The sequence below is a fragment of the Chinchilla lanigera genome, unplaced genomic scaffold, assembly GCF_000276665.1.
Source record: "Chinchilla lanigera isolate Chin_1 unplaced genomic scaffold, ChiLan1.0 scaffold00005, whole genome shotgun sequence".
NCBI classification, from domain to species: domain Eukaryota; kingdom Metazoa; phylum Chordata; class Mammalia; order Rodentia; family Chinchillidae; genus Chinchilla; species Chinchilla lanigera.
In genome coordinates, this window is record NW_004955406.1 from 36,527,437 (window position 1) to 36,548,777 (window position 21,341).

Sequence of the window (21,341 nt, forward strand, 5' to 3'; positions counted from 1 at the left end):
ATAACCTCATTTAAATCTCACAAGTGAATGAGAAATCTACTTCTAGTCCCAATGGGTGGGTGAGAAAGTTGTGGGTCAGGGCAGGCAACAACTGGCCTCCAGTCACACAGCTGCTGGAGGCAGGGAATGGGGCAGAGTGGCTGAGGGTCTTGTGTGCGGCTCGAAAACGAGCGCATGACTGTGAGTCTATCCAGCCTCCATTAGTTATGCCTCCTGTGAGCAATTCTACTTGTTTGACTTATCAAATATTTATAATCTACACTGGCTTAGCCTTCCTTAACATGTGTTAGCAGTGTTCGCAAACCTTTTGAAGCATTTACAAGAAAAGAGTTGCTTAGCTACCCGGAGAACCAGAACAAGTTAAATCAAGCTGATAGACAAATTCCTCCGGGGGAACATGAAGACCTTCCAGAGGGAACGTGGGCACAGAGTTTTAAGAAAATCCATTTCAAAATCCTCAGCGTCCATATGTTTCCTTCCTTGAAATTAATCATCATGGGAAAATATGCTGACTCTCGCTTGCTACCCCCGTTCAGAGGGAATGACTCACAACAGAAGGTTCTCTGCTTACCTCCCTCAGCTCTCACCCCACCCAAGGACAACAGCCTCCACCTCAGCAAAGAGTATTTCCAGGTTCCGGAGTCTCCTGCCCAGTTCATCCCCTTAAGAGACATATTTTGGCTGGGCATGGTGGTGCATGCCTATAATCTCTGCTACTTGGGAGGCTGAAGCAGGAGAATCATAAGTTCCAGGTCAGCCAGGGCAATTCAGTGAAACACTGTCTCAAAATAAAATAAAAAGGGCTGGAAATAGAGCTCAGCACTCCCTGGATTCAATCCCCAGTACTCCAAAAATGAGAGATAAAGAGAATTTCAATCAATAGCTTTCTCTGTATTTAAAACTCATCTGTAAAGTGTAGTATATTTAGGCTATTTTGATCAATTTCAAATGATACCTCAAAATGGAGGAAAATGTTAACCTCTAGAACCTTCTAGTCATAGCATACTTCAAAATAATTTTTCAATTTACATACACAGTATGCACCTGAAAATTAAATGGTAATTAATAAGGCTTTCAAGCATAAATATATTTCCTTAGGATAAAATTCTCTGGGAAAAAGAGAATGGAAATAAGATTTCAAGGAGAAAAAGGAACAATATTCAGAAGAGTTTGTGTGTTTTTTTACATTATGCTCATGAGTGCAAAATCATTGTGAAAGTCAGATTCCTTTGGAAACAGTCAAACCAAAGTGTCAGTCTCGGCACTGTGGTCATTTTGGGCCGGAGAACTGCTGCTTGTAACTTCCTGTCTAGTGCATTATAACGTGTGGAGCAGCATACCTGGCCTTTGCACACACACATACACACCGTGCACATGTACGTGTGCACACACAGGTGTGCACATACACACTGTTGTGATCACCAAAAATGTCTCCAGATACCGCTCCTTGTGGGGAGGGGAGGAGTTACCCTTACTTGAAAACCTTTAAACAGGGGATACAACGGACTCAGCATATATTTTCAAAATTTGGCATTTAAATTTATTCAAAATGTTCAACGTTCACCAAACATATGCAAAAGAGCACATAATTTTTCAAAATTATTTTTAGAGGCGTCTGCGAGCGAACACATTCCCTGACCATGGAGTGTGAGAGGAACTGTCGGTGACAGTGCAGGAGGCTGCTCCGAGGCCGGGGACTCTCAGTCTCTGCTACTGAAGCAAGCTGGGCCCCGCTACAAAGGAGAAAGCGGCACCCTCAGAACCATCATCCATGGAAAAGACCCAGGGCTGGTGTGAGGGTTGGGGCAGAACATGCCCAGCCTACACAAGCCTTGGGTTCCACCCCTAGCACCAAAAACTAAATTTTAAAAAAAGTAGACATAACCAGGAATATGTGTTATTTCTGAATAATTTTAAAGCTGGGTCTTTTGAAGGACAAGCACAAATGGAGAAGGTCCAGTGAAGGACAGCCTGGAGAACTCCCTGGAAGGGCTAAGCTTGCAAGGCCACAGATCACACCCTACCACTCTTGAGTCTATCTAGAGGCCTGTGCAACACATTTATGCTACTTAAAAGTGAGCTGACAGCTAGCCTACTGGCACACACTTGCAATCCCAGCATTCTCAGAGGCTGAGGCAGGAGGACTGTAAATTCAATCCCAGTCTGAGTCTTAGGGAGATCCTGTCTCAAAATAAAAACAAGAAATGCTGGGAATGTACGGTTTAGTTTGGTTCAGCTCTGGACTCAATCCTCAGTACCACAACCAATCAATCAATAAGTAACTCAGGCTTGGGGTATGGCTCAGTGGCAGAGCATTTTGGGCAAGTGGTAGAGGCCTTAGATTCTACCCCTGCGCTGCAAAATTAATTAATTACATAAATAAAATTCGCAACTCAGATTCTATATTCAACTTGTATTTTCCACTAATAAACTTTTCAGATGCCGCTTTTTGGGGGGGTTGTGGGTAATGAGGATTGGGGATTGGACTCAAGGAGTGCTGAGCTACATCCCCAGCTCTGCTGGTTTACTTCATTTTGAAGCAGGGTCTTGCTAAGTCACCCAGGCTGACCCTGAACTGAGCCTTATGCCTCAGCCTTCCAAGTAACTAGGATCTATGCCAAGCTGGATGCTTCTTATTTTGATCATTTTCTCAAATAATAACACCTTCAAGATGAATTGCCTCCTCATTGTCACCAGGCTCGGAGTCCCTGGGGCCTGCAGCATCCACCTGCCTTTTTAAGTGAGGTGGCAAGGCTCAAAAAGCTTTGTGAAGCCTGGAACAGTGGCAAATACCTGTGATTCCAGCAATCTGGAAGGCTGAGGCAGGAGGATCACAAATTCAAGTACAGTCTGGTTAATTTGGATATTGAGATCGTGTTTCAAAATTTTAAAAGGGTTGGGGATTGAATTTGGGGCCTTTTGCCTTGAGCCAAATCCCCAGAACTGAAGAAGGAAAAAAAGGAGGAGGAGGCAAAGGAGAAGAAGGATGTGGTCAAGAAGAAAGAAGGAAACAGAGGAGGAGGAGGAGGAGGAGCAGGGGCTACGTGACTGAAACTCCAAGTTCAGGGCTCTTTCCTCTGCACCATGCAGCCTCCAAAACAAATGCAGCCGCAGCCACTTGCATGCGCCGTGGGTTCGTCTGGCTGCAATGCCAGTGTGATGAGGGCTTCACAATTTGATCCTAATTAGGAAGGACCAGTGAGCCAAGTGCGCACCTGATGTTTGAATCTTTAAGAGAAAGTCGAGATTCTCCAACCTTGGATGCTCCAAACAATCTTTCTGAACAGTGCTACGGGGGCTGCAGCCTACTGAGCTCAGCTCCTTGCACAAGTGAATGCCAGGCAATCCAGGCCTTCTGAAAATTCCTGTCTGGCCGGGGGACTGGCAACCCCGGAACAAAGGCTTGAGGACAAGAAGCAGCATGCTAATGAGCGGAGCGGAGTACAATGAGAGCCAGTACTCCAAAGGCCAACAGACAACAAAGGGACCGTCACGGTGCAGAGGCAAGGCATCCATGCATCAGCCAGCGCATCTCGTGTCCCAGGCTGTGTCCTAGGTGCCAGGGCAGAGAAATGGTTCAGACAAGGCAGCCTAGTACGGCGGGATAAGTGTCAAACACCACCAGGCTGCCCGAGTGTGGGACCTGCGGTGCCCCTGCCTGGCCCACCAGCCACATTGTACCTTCCCTGAGCCTCTTTTCTGCAAGTATAAAATGAGACATCAGCTCCACTGGGTGAGATATTTAAAGCACATTGTACATGAAAGGAGCCCAACAAAGGAAATGCTATTAGTCAAAGCTAATCTTTTTTTTTTTTTTTCTTTGCAGTGCTGGGTATTAAACACTTCACACTGAGCTACATCCTCGGCTGTTTTTTCATTCTGAGACAGGATCTTACTAACTTGTTAAGTTGCCCAGGCTGGACTTGAATTTACAGTCCTTCTGCCTCAGCCTCCCAGAGTGTTGGGATTCCAGTGTATGCCACCATGCCCAGCTGCGGAAGCTGCACATGCACTATTTCACTTCGGCCTCACGATGCAGGGCATTGCTAGCATTGCTAATACAGTATGAAAGAAGAGGGGCACACGGCCACCCGTCCAAACACACACACCTCTCAAGGGTAAGGTCCTGGCGGACTGCTGCCAGCAGCCATCTGGGAGGCCAACTGTAAGGCTAAATGGAGGGGCGTGAAGAGGTGCTGGGGACAGGCCAGCTCCCCTGAGAAGGCTGGAGCCACCTGAGTGTGGGGAAGGCATGGGCTTCCTGGCGAAACCTCCTTCCTGCCCCCCACAGAGGGGAGGCAAGCGACAGGCAGCAGGAGGCCCATGCGCAGGGCTCCCAGACTCCAAATTACACAGGAAGGCGTGGGGCCACCCCACGGAGGTAACAAACTGGAGCAAAGCAGGGAAGGAAATGTGATTAAAGAAATTACTACCAGGCTTGGTGGCACCCAACTCAAACTAAGCTAAACGGGAATAAACTGTCCCCAGCAGAAGAGAAATCCAAAGAGGGGAGCCAGCGTTTAACCCACAGTGCTCAGGGTGCTTTCCTGGGGCCCTGGGACCCATGGCCCTGTTCCCACACTGCAACTGTCCCCAAAGGTTTCTCTACTGCAGAATAAACGGCCAGGCCAGCTGCAGCGCCGATGGCCGCCGTTTCTCTTCAGGTTCCCATATTACTCCCAAACAAAGGCTGGCACTCAGCTGAGGTCACATGCTCCCTCCACGGCTTCCAGGAAAGGAGAAGATGTGACACTGGAGTTACGCTAAGTGACAGTGGGATGGGGTTTCAATAAGGGAGGGTTTGGACCTGTGAGGTGGAGGTGGTGATCGGCAGGTGGATTTAGGGGAGAGTCCATCATCCCCTGCATGGAGAGAAAGGGATGAAAAGAAGCTGCAATCTGTGAGGCATGGTGAAAAACAGCTGTAAACTCAGCACTCTGGGAGGCTGAGGCAGGAGAATCACCAGTTAGAGTACAGCCTGGACAACTGAGCAAGAGTCTGCATCAAAATAAAAATTTAAAAAAGGGGTAAGGAGGCAGCTCTTAGTAAAGGCCCTGACCTCAATCCCCAGTACCACCAAAGACAAAGAAGGAGAAGAAGAAGAAATAGAAAAAAATGTTGGGTATGATTCTGAGGCATGGCGTAGGATCCTAAAGTCACTTGCATGATATTTTTTCCCCTTGTACAGGGGCAAGAGTGTGGATTATTTTAGGCATTAAAAGAACATGGTTACTAGATAAGACAATGACCAAGTGCAACTGGCGGTTTAGAGAAAAGAAACAAACTCTAGTGATTTCAAGTAGGGAATTCCTGGGCATGCAAGGAACTGCTCGTCCCGACAGTAAACTTCCTCACCTGATACACAGCGTGCCTCTTCACAGTCGGAGGCTGGGGTGAGCAGGCGGAATAATGCCTTCTATAGAAGAAAAAGTGGAAACATTCTGCTGTGGAAAGGCAGTCGGGTAGGACAGCAGAAGCTAGATCCTGAAGAGTTCTGGTCACAGCTGGTGTGGGAGGGGAGCAGCATCACAGTTTCTAGGAACAGCAACCTCCTGGTGCCTCTGGACAACCACGCCAGCTGCTAAGGTATTGCAATATTTCTGTATCAGCTGGTAAATAGTCGCCAGCCGAGCACCTTGTCCTAAGGCCAATGCCTCCCTGACCCCAACTCCAGAGCCCCAGGACATCCCCATGCCCCAGTCAGCACAGCAGGAGCTAGACCGGTGAGGGGGCGGGGCCCCTGGACACACACACACACACACACACACACACACACACACACAGTGCTCAGGACCTGGGTGCCGTCTGAATGCGAGTGCTGTCCCAACTGCTGAATGGTTTGGCTCTAATGCTGGAGAACAGCAGATCTCTCTCTCATGAAAAACACTTTCGAAGCTATTTTGTCCAACCTGGGAAGCGCTGGGGAAGCAGGGCAGCAGAGGGGAGACAAGGGAATGGGACGCTGCCTAGACAGCCACAGGCTAGACGGACCCCAGGTGACACTGGATGATAACAGGGATGTGTATGGGCTTTTTGCCAGGCTCCGAGCACAGGGTGTGCTCCTGAACTCATGGGGAGGCTCTCTGGTCTCTCTCTCTCTTTTTTTTTTTTCTCTGGTCTCTCTTAAGGGCACTGATGCCCAAGGGACTTTTCGGCCCTCACCCCCCGCCTCCACCTCAGAAAGGAAGAAGGGCTGAAGGCTGAGTCAGTCACTAATGGCCAAGGATGTGACTCATCCCGCCACATAATGACGCCTCCATAAACACCCTCAGGACAGGGTCTGGAGGAGATGCTTAGAGTGGCATGCCCGTCAGGATGAGGGCTCTGCACCCCTCTCTGCTGCCATGCCTCATGCGCCTCTATCATCAGGCTCCGCTCCTATACCCTTCATTACACTCTTCATTAAAAAGCCAAGTAAGTGCAAACCTGTCCCTGTGTTCTGCGGGCCGGCCTAGAAAATCGGTGGGAAATCAGAGACAACTTGCTGCGTGCCATTGGCAGCAGAGTAGAGGCAGACTTGTGGGACTGAGCCCTCACCTGTGGGACCTGAAGTGACTCCAGGTAGTTAGTGTCAGAATGGACCTGCCTATGGGACACGCAGTCAGTGTCCTCCAGAGAGTCGCTTAGTTGTATGTGAGGGTGGGGGGCTACATTCCGGTGACAAGCGTGTTCAGTGTTGGGGTCAGCCTGAGGTAGGAAGAGCAGTGTGGCTTTCACTGTGTCTGGTTCCCCTTCTGTTGGGCATGATGGCAAACACCTGCATCCCAGTATGCTGGAAGGCTGAGGCAGGAGGACTGAAAGTTCAAGCCCAGCCTGGGCAACTTAACAAGGCTGTGTCTCAAAATTTAAAAAAAAATATTTGAAGAGCAAAGGTGGGAGGGTAGGGCTGTAGCACAGTGCAAAGGCCCTGGGTTCGATCTCTAGTACCACAAAATAAAAAACACCCCACTCTTCATTTGTTCGTTCGTTTGTTTGTTTTTAGCAGGACAAGGACAGTTGCCAACGAGTTTGATGCTGGGAAATTGTCAGCATTGTCTGTAATCATTTCATTTCTCTTTTACGCTGCACTGGGGAGCCATGATATTTAAGCAAAAGTAAACATAAAACAGAAGATGAATAGCTAACTCAGATTTGCTTTGGATTACTCCCCATTCAACAAATCACAAAAGAGATTAGAGCTTCTGTTTGACCCAGAAAAAGTACAAAACCAAAGGGACAGGGATGGTATAATCTATTTATAACCATCCTCTTAAAAGGTGCTGCATTTTGTAAAAGGCCAAACGTTTTAGGAAAAAGCCAACCATGGCAGGGATCAAATAAGTCTAAGTGACTTGTGATTGCTTGTTCATCAAGCAAAGTATTGTGAACGGATTTTGAATTCAAGGAAGCCTCTTAAACTTGTGCTATTCAGCCTAAGAATATAATCATTCTTTTAGCAATTTTGTAGTGCATTTTTATTTTTATTTTTATTTTTGTGTTAGTGCTAGGGATTGAACCCAAGGCCTCTCTCTCACACAAACTCTACCACTGTAACTGTATCCCCAGACAAAATTTTTATTTTTAGAAAGGAATTTAAATTAAGACAAATGAAGAACAGTTTGGTCGTTCTTCAGGAAGTTAAATTAGAATTATCTTTCGAACCAGTGAGGAACAGACCCTAAGGAATTAAAAATAGGTATTCAAGTAAAAACTTACAAATAGAGATTCATATAGTTTTACTTACAACAGCCAAAATGTGGACACAACCAGTGTCTGTCAATTGATGTGTAATTAAGCAAAATGAGCTACACCCGTACAGCAGCACAGGAAGAAACAAAGCCCTGATATGCGCTATAGCGTGAGTGAACTTTCAAAGTATTATATTTCATTATATGAAAAGCAAAAGGAGCCAGACGCAAAAGACCACATAGCTTAGATTTTATACGTGTGAAATTTCCAGAATAAACACATCCATATGGACAGAAAGCTAAGGGGAGAGAAACAAGGGGAAGGATGAGTTAACCAACCAGGTTTTCCTTTCCCGGTTGCTGAGAACATTCTGGAACCCTCGGTGGTGATGGCTGCACAATGTCATCAATGTGGAATTGCATGTTGCAAGTTGCTAAATGATGAGTATTGTACTCTCTGTGTTGTACCTTAGTAATTTTTTTTAAGGCAAGAGAAGGCAACTGGGTCTGGGTTTGAATCCTGAGAACACAGCCTAGCATCCAGTAACTCACAGGGAATGCAGCCTTTCTGATTTTAGGCTCCCCGTAAAGCAGCCGGGCTCTTGGTCCCTGCCCACAGCAGAAGCACTTCCTCTCCCGCAGTCTGTCTGCTTTTTTCTCTTTCTTTCTTTTATGGTACTAGAAATTGATCCCAGGCCTCTCAGTCAGCATTCTACCACTAAGCTATATATCCCTAGGCCCTTCTGATTAGGTTTTGAATTTTCAATATTTAACTTTTTCCTTTTAGGAGGGTCTTGCTAAGTCACTAAGTTTCTCAGCCTGGACTTGAACTTGTGATCCTCCTGCCTCAGCTTCCCAGAGTACTGAGATTACAAGAATGTGCCACTGTACACAGTTAATATTTAGCTTCTTGCTGGGAACATAGCTCAGCAGTATAAGTGCCTGCCAGGCAAGCACAAGGTCCTGAGTTTGATTCTCAGTACCAAAAAAAAAAAAAAAAATTAGCTTCTGGAACCACACTGAAAAGTAGGAAGTATTTATTTTCCTCATACTGTATGTAAAGGAACTAAGGATAAACTAGTTTTACATATAAAAATTACTTTTTTGCTAGGTGAAAAAACTTAGTTATTTATAACAAAAGAATAGGCTCTCCTCTGGTTTGTTTTCGGGTTTTTTGAGCAAGGTCTCACCATGTAGCCCAGGCTGACCTCAAACTCAGGATCCTCCTACTTTAGCCTCCAGAGTGCATTAGAAGTACAGGTATATGCCACCACACCTAGCTTTGCTGTACTCTGGTTTTAATGGTAAGCTTGTAATAAGGCACAAGCCAAAGAAGCTTCAGCTAAAATGGTTGCTTCACAGCCACAGACTATGATTTTCTATTTGTTTGCAGTAGAGGGCACTGAACTCAGGGTCTTCATACTGAGCTACATCCACAACTTTTAAAAACAATTTTAAATTTTGAGACAGGGTCTCACTAAATCACTTAGTTACCCCAGCTGAGCTCAAACTTTTGATCCTCCTGCCTCAGCCTCTCAGAGCGCTGGGATTACAGGCAAGCACCACTTGTCCTGGCCACAGATTATGATTTTAAATTTCCTGAGGTTTCCAGTGGTCAAGACCGGAGATTGAACGCAGAGTTTCCTGCTTTCTGTGTCAGCCACCTTCATATATGAATGTGATAAAAAGACACATCACTTCAGTATGCACTACTGGGGCCAGAAGCATCTGATTTCTTATCTGTGGAATATCTGGATAACTCTTTCTCCCAAAAAGAAAAAGAAAAAACCATACAATTTTGGATTTCCTACAGATTTCTGAGTCAAAAACATCTGAGGTTGCTATTTTAAAACTAAATTAGAGAATTTTTTATGACAGGAAACTATTCTAACAATGACACCTTATTTCCTGCAAAATACAAGTAAATTCCACACATTCCCGTGTTTACCAGAGCCATGCCGCCGTTCTCACATCTGAGTCACAGAAATATGTACTTCACACAGCATTTGCACATCTGGGATTCTGAGGTCTTCCGCAATGTTGTGAGCATCAGAACTGGGCCTAAGCGATAGAAGTCAGACGCACCAGCTCAAATATCGAAAGGTTTCTCTTCTATGAGGAACACAAAGAACAAAATAGAAGGGCGATAAATAGGAAATAGGGAGAAGTTCAACTACTCCCCCAAATTACAAATTCTATTGTTTTAAGAAATAGAATTTTCAGCCGGGGGTACAGCTCAGCGGCTTAAGCGCTTGCCTGGCAGGCCTGAGGTCAAGAGTTTGACTCCCGGTACCAAAAAAAATAAAAAGAAAAAAAATAAAAAATATTTCAATACATGTGCTAATTGGTTTCATTTATACTACTTAGTTTATCATAGTTTGTTGAAAAGAAAGATTTGTATTATTATCTGTTTCTTAGGGTAAGAATCTTTTCAGTTTATCTCTTATATTCTGGGTAACTACTTAGAAGATAATGATATATGGTGTAATAACTATTGTTATTCTCATTATTTGATTTTGAAATTTTGTTTTATTTTTTCATAAAATAAAAAAAAGTTTTAAAAATAATTGCATCAACTAAAAAAATGTAAAACAGAACCACTGAGAGAGGTTCATATGATCCCTACTGGATTTTTTACTGGAGGGTCTTAAAAAACTGAATCTTGTCACACTAATGTAAACATGTATCCTAATAAGGTTTTGCTATCACTTAGACACCTGATGTAAATCTATTTCCCTTCTTGGCCCAGAAGTAGCAGTGACTTGACATGGGACAGTATATAGTCACTGGAGTGTTTTATATAGAAGGGCAGGGAAAAGATGAGGTCTTGGGCAACCTGACCCCAGTGGAGTACCCTGAACACTCAGCCCATCTGAGATGGCCCCTGGTAGATGACAGAGCTGGGCACTGCTTTGGGCAAAGCCATAGCTCCCCCCGGGAGGGGCACAGACATCCACATCGTTGAGACCCTGCTTAAGTTTAACTCAACATTCCTGTACCTCCCTGCCACTCCTTTTTCCTAGTAAAATGATTAACATTCCACAGACACCCCAGGAACTGCTGGTCTGGTCAGTTTTGTTGAATTTACAGCCCCTGGTTTTCTGGATAATCACTGTTTGAGCAAGAGACATCCTAGGTAGTCAGATGTCAAGATGTTTTGTTTGCTTGCTTGTTTGCTTTGGTGCTGGGGCCGCTGTGTATGCTGAGGCCATGTGCTCCACCCCTGAGCTGCACGTCCAGCCCCAAGATGTTTTCATTTTGCAGAGTAATGATATGGCCAAGCCACACCAGCCGAAAACACATTTGTCAGCGTGCTGGACTCCTGACCAGTTTCTGACCTTTGCATCCCTTTACCAGAAAAGTCTCAGCCTGAGATGCAAAACATCTGGTCTGACGGTGACCACCAATTTTCACCTTGGAATGTACCTGAGGGCTTTTCCAAGAAGCGGCCTGGGTTTCCACCCACACTGCCACCCAGTCAGAGGTTGTGTGGAGATGCTTGGCCATAGGGTAGTTATGAGCGAGAGCTCTGGGTTCAAATTCCAGGCTCCTCTGTTTGTAGGTATGTTGCCTTGGGGAAACTGCTTCACCTTTCTGAACCTCAATTGTTTTCATCTGTAACACAGAATAGCAAAAGTATCCATCTTTTACAGAAAAGATCTTATCAAAAAAAATTACAGATTGAAAAAGGACTGCATGTGAAGCATGGAGAATGTATTGCTGAGTACTTTAAAAATGCTGACTGCTATTATTTCTCATTCCCCTGACCCCTTCCTTAGTTAATGTCGTTTTAAGAGCAGGAACAGAGGAAACGGAAACCTCAGTGGAGGAGGAAGGAGGGCGCCTGCAGATGCGTTTACAATGTGAGGTGGAGAAGCCAGAGATACACATGCAAAGATCAAAGCTTCTGAGCCTAGCAAACGACCAGGTGAGTCCCAGGCTGAAAGGATGAAAAGATCCTGACCTAAGGAATGGGTTTTCACTTCCCAGAGCCTGCTGGGAGGCTTCCGTACTGATTATCCAAAGGCGTAGGGTCTGAGCCCCATGGGGGCACACATTTCTTCCTCCTAAAGGGCCACTATATGGGGGTCCATAGATGGATGGATTTTGTTGTTGTTGTTGTTTTTTGGTTTTTTTCTGGTACCAGGAATCAAACTCACGACCTTGGGCTTGCCAGGCAGTCACTGTGCCACTGAGCTAAATCCCCAGCCCCTAGATTGATAGATTAACTCACATTTAGTCACACTACTGGGGCCATATTCCCCCAAAGCTCTGAAATATATTTCCCCAACTACAGGAGGTAAAAAAGAAAAGAAGCTGAGCCACTTGATGTATCTGCAAACAGGAAGATGCTTTAGAAATATTTGGGGTTTCCTCTCTCTCTCTCTCTCTCTCTGTCACTCTCCCCCCCCCCCCGTCTCTAATACTGTGGATTTAACCCAGGGCTTTACACATGCTAGGCAGGCATTCTACCACTGAGTTATATCGCTGCCCTGAATATTTGTTGAATGAATAAATAAATGGTTGAATGAAGTAGGGATAAATATGCTCATGAATAACTGAGGGTAAAGAAGCAGAGAGATTCTCAGTGTGCAAGCAACTTCTGTTCACCCTCTAAGACAGAGGCTAGTCTTAGACACTGCAGGCCAGGACACCCAGTACCTCAGGCTTTGCAGTCCCTAGTCTCTGTTGCAACTGCTCAGCTCTGCAGCATTATCTGAAAGCAGCCACAGACAATCTGGACATGAATGGACAGACCCGTGTGCCAATAAAACCTCATATACGTACACAGAAATTTGAAGTTTATGATTCTCAGATGTCATGAATTATTTTTTTCCCAACCACTTCAAAAGTGTAAAAAATCACTCTTACAACGCTTAGAAAAGGAGCGCCTAACCCTTGAGCTACAGTTGCCAGCTCCCGAGCCAGGAGATGATAAGAGACAAGTGCATGAGGAAGTGGCGACCACAGAAGTTTACTGAGTGTCTGCTATGTGTCAGGGGCTGTGCCCGGCGCTGCCGAGATCCATCCAGCCGGAAAGAAAACCAGGCAAAGTCCCACCTCTGAGGAAGTTAGGTTTTAAACAGGCGAACAGATCGCAAACAAGATAACCGCAGGCTGGGAACTTGGAGCGGAGGAAATGAACAGGATAATGAAACAGGCCGGGGAGGCCATTTCCGAGAGGCAGGAGTCTCTGTGCTTTCTTGTTGGTGACCACGTTTAACCCCTGGGACACCCTTGTGTCCATTTAAAGAGAGGAAAGTGAGGTCCAAGGCCTCACAAGTGGGAACTGGAAAAGCCAGGCCATGGAGTAACTGGAAAGGAGGTTCACTGAATTAGACCCGGGCCTCCAGTCCAAAGCTGTATCTGTGCTGAGTCCTTAAAGCCTGTTTGAAAAATGGAGAATGAGGGTAATTATCGGGACAGGCAGGACATACAATAAGCTGTGGGTGCTCTAGTTAACAGTGCTCGGGCCACGTTTTGAATGTATTCCATTTTTCCCAGATACGTGAGTTGTCCTCTTTACCTGCAGCACGTTGCTCCTCAAGGAGGCATGCCCAAGCTGTTGTGCACTCTGCCTCCTCAGGTGTTGCCTTCTTCATTTAATTATTGTTCCAATTAATCTGAATTGCTGGCTGTCTGCACTTTGCAAACTAAGCACAGAAAGCCACCAGGAGGGATTAACGCTGCGGAGTCAACCTTACACACAAAGCTACACGGCCGAATTTGGGGTTGTCATGCCTAACCGAAGCTCTAGCTATGTCCTTGGGCATGGCCTTGTGGCAAAGTTTTCATCAGGAAACGAAATGCCAGATGATAAGCAGAAAAAACAACCTCAGATTCCAAAGTCATTAGAGAATATTCTTATTGCCCATTTATCTGCGTGTATCTTGTGCTTAGCGAAACCTAAAAGGTGACATGTCTGGGAAGCTATTACTCAGTAAAGACTATATAAAGCACTTTTAGCTAAATTTTACCAGTTGGAACCCTACTCTGCGTTAATAATCAGAATGTGGGTTCGTGGTTACGTATAGAGAAAAAAACAGGGAAAGCCAGTTTTTCACAGGCATTCAAAGGATATAACATTTAATTACCAAGTAAGTAATGTTACAATGCATATTAATTTCTAGGAGAAAAAATGGATTTTTTGTTTGTTAATTTGTTGCATTGCTAGAGAGTAAACCTAGGGTCTCACACTTGCTAGGCAAATGCTCTACCACTGAGCTATAACACCCCCCACCCTGTGATAGGAGTAGAATTTTAAAATTAATGCTATGGTTTCCTGCATAATCAAAATGGTGCTTTACTTCTGGGTAGGAAGTGCAAAAGAGAAAAATTTTAGTATATTAAAGATATAATATACATTTAGGAACTGGCATAATATGCGAAAATTTAATAGCAGGCAGAAGAGCTTTTACTGGAAAGTCAATGAGTGTGACAATGATGTAACTATCCAGAGAGTACTGATCTACTGTACTAGCAATGCCCAATGTGAAACACTAGGGGAATTTCCAATAAATCATGGTTTTCTATCATTCAAATGTGACCACTGTGAGTCGCAGCAGACAGGAGATCACATCCTCAACTCTGCATAACACAGAGGACGGGTTGCAGGTACAGCTTAATGGCACAGGACTTGCCCAGCAAGCAAAGGCAGGGGAGGGGGCTGATCCCCAAGACCACCTCCAAAAACAACAACAACAAAAAAAAAAAAACAAAGAAGATTTAACCAAGAGATGACTTACAAATGTAGATGGAGTTCAGGGAACTTCCCAGAAGTATGCAGGCTCGTGGGGCTGGTACGCAGTGCTGTCCAATGTGAGCAATGCAGGAAAGGTGTGGTCCCTGGAATCCTCACCAGCCTGCAGAGGAGCCACAGCTGGAGGACAGGGACCTTCAGTTTAGGACAGAGTCAGGCTGAGGTGACACCATCTCCAGGAAATAAGTCTCTCCCTTCCCTCCATCTGCTGGGGCTCCCGGAGAGAAGGCAGGGTAGGGAGGTGAGCGGTGTGGAAGGGAAGATGGGCAAACACAAGATTCTCATCACACAGGCATTCTTTCATGGTGTGTGTCTTCAATTTTTGTGCCTCAGGTGAGTCCGCTACAGTATCAACCTTTAAGGACACTGCCTCCACTCCTTGTATTAATATAAGTCACATGGCAAAGGCTTCGAACACTGGTGATGAACCTATGGCATGTGTGCCACAGCATGCACACAGAGCCCCCTGTCCGCATGGAAGCCGACTCACCCCCAGCATCGCCCCAGCAGCCAGGCATGGAATATTCAGGTTTAATTGCAGTGTTGGCACTTTGTCATAAAGAGGTGGGTTTTGGGTTGCAGTTTGGGTACTCGGTCTCTGAAAAGTTTGCCATCACTAGCTTAGAACTATCTTTTTTTAACCAGTGTCTCATTTAGTGCAGGCTGGCCTTGAACTCACTGTGTAGCCCAGGCTGGCCTCAAACTCACAGTGATCCTCCTGCCTCAGCCTCTGCAATGCTAGGATTAAAAGATGTACCACTACATTCCCCTCTTTTTCAATGAAGCTTTTGTCCAGCTCCTACTGTTTGTTTACCAACATGGATCCGCAACACTCTCAATTCTGATACATTATTAAAATCCTTAGTTTTGTGAAATTCTGTACCACTTCTAGTTTTTTAAAATTATTTTTTATACTCTTTAAAATAAAATTTTTTAATTAAAAAATAAAAATCTTTAGTCTTTACTTTTATGTCAGTTAGCCTAGCAGTCTCATTCTCCTCACACTGAGAATTTTCACATTCACTTTTACTTTCTAGAATTACCATACTCATTTCCATCTGAGCTCCATTTGCCTTCTGCAAATAAGATGGTGCCTTGGAAAAAAGTCAAGAACTGTACTTCGCAGTAAATATTCGAGAAGTATGCACACCTGTACTCCCAACACTGGCAGGCTGAGGCAGGAGGATCCGAAGTTTGAGCCCAATCTGGAGAATTTAGCAAGATCTCATCTCAAAATTAAAAAGTAAAAAAGGGGCTGGGGATACAGTTCATTATTCCCTGGCATCATCCTCAATATTGCAAAAAAAAAAAATGTATTTCCCCCACCTGAGTCTTGGTTGGCCCCGTGACTGGGGAACAAATATGATGCGAACTGTGGCTTTCAGTGCATGTGGAGCCGCCAGGCCCCAGGGGTATGAACCTAGGCCAGACCAGGACACAGTGGAAACAGGGTGGGGCAGCTCATCTCCCCATGGAGCAAGGAAGGGCTTGCTGGATCCTCTAGCCCAGCACCAACCCCATGGGGCAGAGCTGCTCAGGCCACAACCATCTCAGAGGAGAGAGGATTGTTACTAGCAAAAACTAAGCGATTAAAATGGGCTGTCAGAATGCTATGTTGCTCAAAATGCCACATTGAAATTAATTCCTATCTGTGGACTTGTAAAGCACATCTTAGCAGAGTCAATCTGCTAAAGTCTTCTTTTTGCTTTGCCCTGACAGACAAGACAGTGACTAAAAGATGACTAAGTGGGCCAAGGCCACAAAGAGAGAAAGGCCAGCATGAATTCAACCTTTACTGAGCATGTGCTGCGTGCCCAGGGCTGTCTTCATCGGTGGGGTTACAGAGATGACTCGGGCTTGGCCTAAAATTTAAGTGAGGGAAATGGGAAAACATGAGAATAATCCGATGATTCAAATAAGATCTGATCATTTTTATGAAGGAGTGAGCCATGTTAATTAAAGGTGGTTGGGGGAGGAGAGGAAACAAAAGCACCCAGAGCCTCACACCTCACCCAGGTCTTGAAAGACAATAGGAGTTGGCTAGGAGAAGGGGCGGGGGGAGTGTACTGGGGCAAAACAGAAAGGCAAGACTTAGCCAGGATCCCATCCTGACTGCAGGTAGAGTGTGGACATGCAGAAGAGGCAGGGCTGGAAGGAGCTGGAGGGGTAGCTGGGAGGTGCTGGAAACCGCAGTGCCCTCTCCTTTAAAGGTAAAGGAGAACCAATGATAGTTTTTAAACTGAGAGACGGCATGAGGAGTTTTAGAGAGCTCAGTTTACTCAACTTGCAGTAGTGAGGAGGAGGATAAAAAGGAAATCAGCTGGAGGAGTCCAATGCATAAGTTGCAACTGCGCTAAGCACATCAATCAAACAAAAGATTTTTGTTTTTGTTTTGGTGCCGAGGATGGAACCCAGAACTTTGCACATAATTCAACCACTGAGCTACCCAACCCCTAGGTCTTGATGACTGATCTCCACGTAGCTGGGACAGTGCAGTGGCCAGCATCAACACCAGGCATGGAGCTGGGCTAGAGGGGTGGGAGGAGGTGAAAGAGAAGATGATGCTCAAAGGTGATACAAGGGAAAGCACTGAGAGCTGCCTTTTGACGTACTGAGCTTGGGGTGTCCACAGAAGTCCAGATGTACACTGGGGAACAGATGTGCTGCTCTGAAGGAGAGATGGAAGCTGGAGGTGCAGATTTGGGGCAATAAACGTAGAGACATTCCCCAAGGCCTCTGTGGCTACGCTGTTGGGAAGGTAAGGCGCCTCTTGAGTTTCCACACCTCTAAAATGAAGACCTTCATCATTATGTGACAGGCATGTGGTCAGATATAAAATTATATTTAACAATCTGAAGCACAGTGTTTGGCGTATGATAGGCACTGACCACATGCTAGCTAATTTTGAATGAGAACCTGTAGGACATTTACTCAAAGTGGGAAAAGGCTCAGAAGTGGGAAGTTTGGGGAGCTTCAGTAGGTAAAAAGAAGCTAAGAGGCTTGCAAAGAAGACTTCAAGGATATGATAGTGAGCATAAATAAAATAAAGAGAGCTGGCAAACAACCTTTCGGCAAGCTACTTATTAATATTTATTTACTCAGTTTTTTAGTTCATATACATCAACCCAATAATTCTTCCTCTACGTATCTGAGGGAAATAATGCACTTTTAAATTTTAAAGAAAAATGTTGAACAGAATGTTTAGAAGAGAGTTGTAGTATAAGTCGTAGTGTAGTTTATAACTGGGGTGGCGGTTTAGAGTTGGAACAGGGGTAAAAAGAAAATGTTCACAAGCTAGGAAAAATGTATCAATTATTAAAAGATCAGATTATATATAAAAAAAAAAGACTGTCCCTTAGGGTGAAAAAAGAAATCAGATCACATGAGAATGCTTTTATAACTTCCTTAATCCATTACAATAAACTTATATTACTCATACATACACACTGGAAAAATGCCCCAACTAAAAAGCAGCTAAGAAAAAGAAGTTGCAGGATATTTTCCTGGGGGAGGGGATGAAGAAGAGGCTGCTCACCTTATATCCAACACCACTGACAATATGACCCCTGCCCTCCATTCTCAGCTTGTTTGTGAAGATTCCTCTTCTCTTTATCTGTCCTGCGGCCAAACAGGACTGCTCAGATTGACGCATTCTCCTACAGCTCTCGTTCCCCGCCTTCCTCTGCCTTTCCCACTGCTAAACCCTGTCTTTCTAGAGATCAGCACTCTAGTCCTGACTCTAAGCCCGTCTGTCAGAACACTACCAGTGCCACCCACACTCCAGATCCTCTGGCCTATTTGGATATAACCGCTAATCTCTCTATTCAGTGACACAGCTTTGTGTTTCCTTCAAGCCATTATTATTTCATTTCATGCCAAAAATACTCAGCTGAGAGGACAGTCCCACAGACAAGCTTGGGATAGGGTATGAAGACCCTGAAATCATTGCAAAATTGTATGCCTGTGTGTATATGTGCACTTTCCCGGGAGAGAAGACAAATAAAGCCCACTTCTCAAATCTTCCATGACCCCCCCCCCACCTCAGTTAACTTAATTCTCCTTTGCGCCTTTTGTCCCTTACACTCTGCAGTAACCTCCGGGATTTAACCAACCCAGTGTCTCCTCAGTGCCCAGAACAGGCATTAGAGAGCTGGACTCAGCCGAAGGGTCAACACACATGACGGTGTTTACCAATGGAGGGGGGGGGGGAGTTTTAAAAGGAAAGAAGGAAAAGAAAACTCTTAACTCCTCCAAACTGAAGAATCTACCACAATCGAAATGAGAACAAAAGTGAAAGTGAAATTACTGCATTTTTCTCTCAAACCACAAGCCCTGCCTACTACCCGGGCTGGGATTGAGGTTCGGGGATCAGGGATCAAGGGCTTTTACCTCAGGCTGCTCCTGACAACACTGTGATCTTGGCTAATAATTCTCTGAAACTCCCTACACCTCATTTCCCATGTATGCAACATGGGAAATAGTTCTCGCCCCTTATCTACCAAGAGAGGAGGCTGCAGGGAAACAGACGACACGCAAAATGCTTTCTGAACACTTCATTAGGCAGCGCCTCCCAGGCCTTTCATCCGCGAGCCTGCGGTCGCGAACGCCGCTGAGCTGCAGTGGGGGTTTTGACGTCCTGCCTTCTTTCAGGTCCAAAATATTTCCAAATGTGCTCAAATTTAGCACTGACGGTAAGAACATCTTGGGCTGGAATGCACTCTGACCACACTCCAGAATAGCGTTTCTCAACAATTTTTAACCCCTATTCCCATTTGATAAGAATTGCAAATCCTACTCCTTTTTAAAGTTTTCTGTTATGAAGACAAGAGCTGGTTGTTTCCCTTTTCGAAGTGCACAGTGCTGTAATAAAGAATTCTCAGGAGACCAAAACAAAAAAACCAAAACAGAATGAACTGCCACTTCGCACCAAGGTGAATAAATCTCAAATGCATTCTACCCAGAGAAAGAAGCCAGTCAGATAGAGTACATGGCATATGCTTGCATTTGTACCCATTTCTGCGAAAGCAAACTAAGTCCTATGGAAGAAGAGGGGGAGCTGTTGCTGGGGACAGAGGGGCAGGAGCGGTTCTGAGGGGGACAGATGAGCCTGCTATCTGAATTGTCGTGTTGGCACCGTATGTACCTACATCAAACCTAAGCAGGGGCATGTAGCTTACTGTATGCTATTTATGTGGCAATAAAGTTATTTTTAAACATTCTATCATCTACTGAATTTTCTTCTTCAAACTATATCCTCCCCAGCTACCTTGTCCCCATAAACATACATGGTCTACACAGTGAGCACATGACCCACATTGCCCCTAGTACCCACAGGCCTCAGAATAGCAAGGCTCAGCAACCAAGGCTCCTCCCTCTGCCCAGGACTCCTCCACTCTTCCTCGTTCATGTCATCCTGCCTCTTCCTCCTCCTCTCACCCCAGCACAGCCGAAGGGTCCTTCCCACAAGCCAACCCTGAGCCTCATTCAAGCCCAGCCTGCGTGGCTCAGCTCCTGGCATTTCCAGGTCTGCACCAATGTGATTGCTGGGCCCCTGAGTTCCCACGTGAGGCTAGAAATCTAAAAGGGTTCCCAACCATTGTGTGTGCCTTGGACTCCTCTGGCAGCCTCTTAGAACAAGGCAAAATACACAGGCAGATATCAAAAACCACCACATACAGTTACCAAATTGTTAAAACATATATTTCATGGGGTAACACATGTGCCTTTTTATTGATGTATTAAATAGAAGATCTACGGGGTTGGGGATTTAGCTCAGCGGCAAAGCGCCTGCCTGGCAAGCGCAAGGTCGTGAGTTCGGTTCCTGGTACCAGAGAAAAAACCAAAAAAAAAAAAATAAATAAATAAAATAAATAAATAAATAGAAGATCTAGTGGTAGGTCAAAGTAGTCCCATTATTTCAAAGTGGTGATATGTATGAACACTATTTGAAGACAAGTGCAATAGCTGTCATATATGAAAATACCTGATTTCTCCTGGTGACAGCCGTAAGTGTAGCCAGTGCTACTGTGGCTTGTCATCACCATTCATAATTGAAGGAAATACTGCACTGCAGTGAGAAGTCAGTGAAAATGTAACCTTCTCCCCGCCAAGGTCACAGGGCCTCTGAGCATAGGCCAAGGACAAGGCTCCAGGGAAAGCTATTTAGAGGGGCTGTGTCCTATTTATCTTTGTGTTCCCACTGGTCTGAGTGCACAGGGAGAAACTTCAGACCCAGCTACAAAACAGTACAGTATAGTTGTCCCTTGGTACCTGCGGCGGGTGCAGCTGGGAGGGCGGGTTCTAGGGCCTTGAGGATAGCAAAATCTGCTGATGTTCAAGTCCCTTGCGCATGAGATATTATCGAAAAATAGGGTGAAGGTTTACATTTTAAAACTTTATTACAGTAAAAGACATTGTCATTAATCCCCTTTTGTGTCTTTAGTGGCACCGTGGTGACTGCCTCTATGTCCTGAATGGATTCAAAACATTTACCTTTCATGGTCATTTTGACTTTGGGAAAGAGCCAAAAGTTAGTTGCTCAGTAACAGATCTGGTGAGTAGGTGGGTGAAGACACATCATAATCTTTTTTTTTAACAGAAATTTCCATAAATGCTTTGAATTGATACTCTCAAAAGAGGACTTCCAGAACTGCTTCAGAAAGTGATAAGAACTATGGATAACTGTCAAAGAGAGGAGAAGTATTTCGTAGGGAGTTAATGACAATGTGTCTTTTCTGTAATAATTTTTGTTGTTAATTTAAACATTCAGGGGCTGGGGATTTAGCTCAGCGGCAAAAGTGCCTGCCTGGCAAGCACAAGGTCGGGAGTTCGGTCCCTGGTACTGGAGAAAAACCAAAAAAATAAATAAATAAATAAATAAACATTCACCATACTTTTTTTGTTCTCACAGTATT

At 45.0% G+C, this 21,341-nt stretch overlaps 2 long non-coding RNA genes across 2 annotated transcripts in view; both read right to left on the reverse strand.

The window, feature by feature from the left end:
- The window catches only part of LOC102003089, a 112,813-nt gene that overhangs the window by 54,737 nt on the left and 36,735 nt on the right, over positions 1–21,341 (reverse strand). The window lies entirely within an intron of this gene.
- LOC102030597 lies at positions 1,534–18,204 on the reverse strand. The gene is made up of 6 exons (XR_259509.2): positions 17,963–18,204; positions 14,414–14,547; positions 11,094–11,282; positions 9,616–9,779; positions 5,356–5,581; positions 1,534–1,733 (listed from the first exon to the last, which is right to left on the reverse strand). It is a non-coding gene; the product is annotated as an uncharacterized LOC102030597 (long non-coding RNA).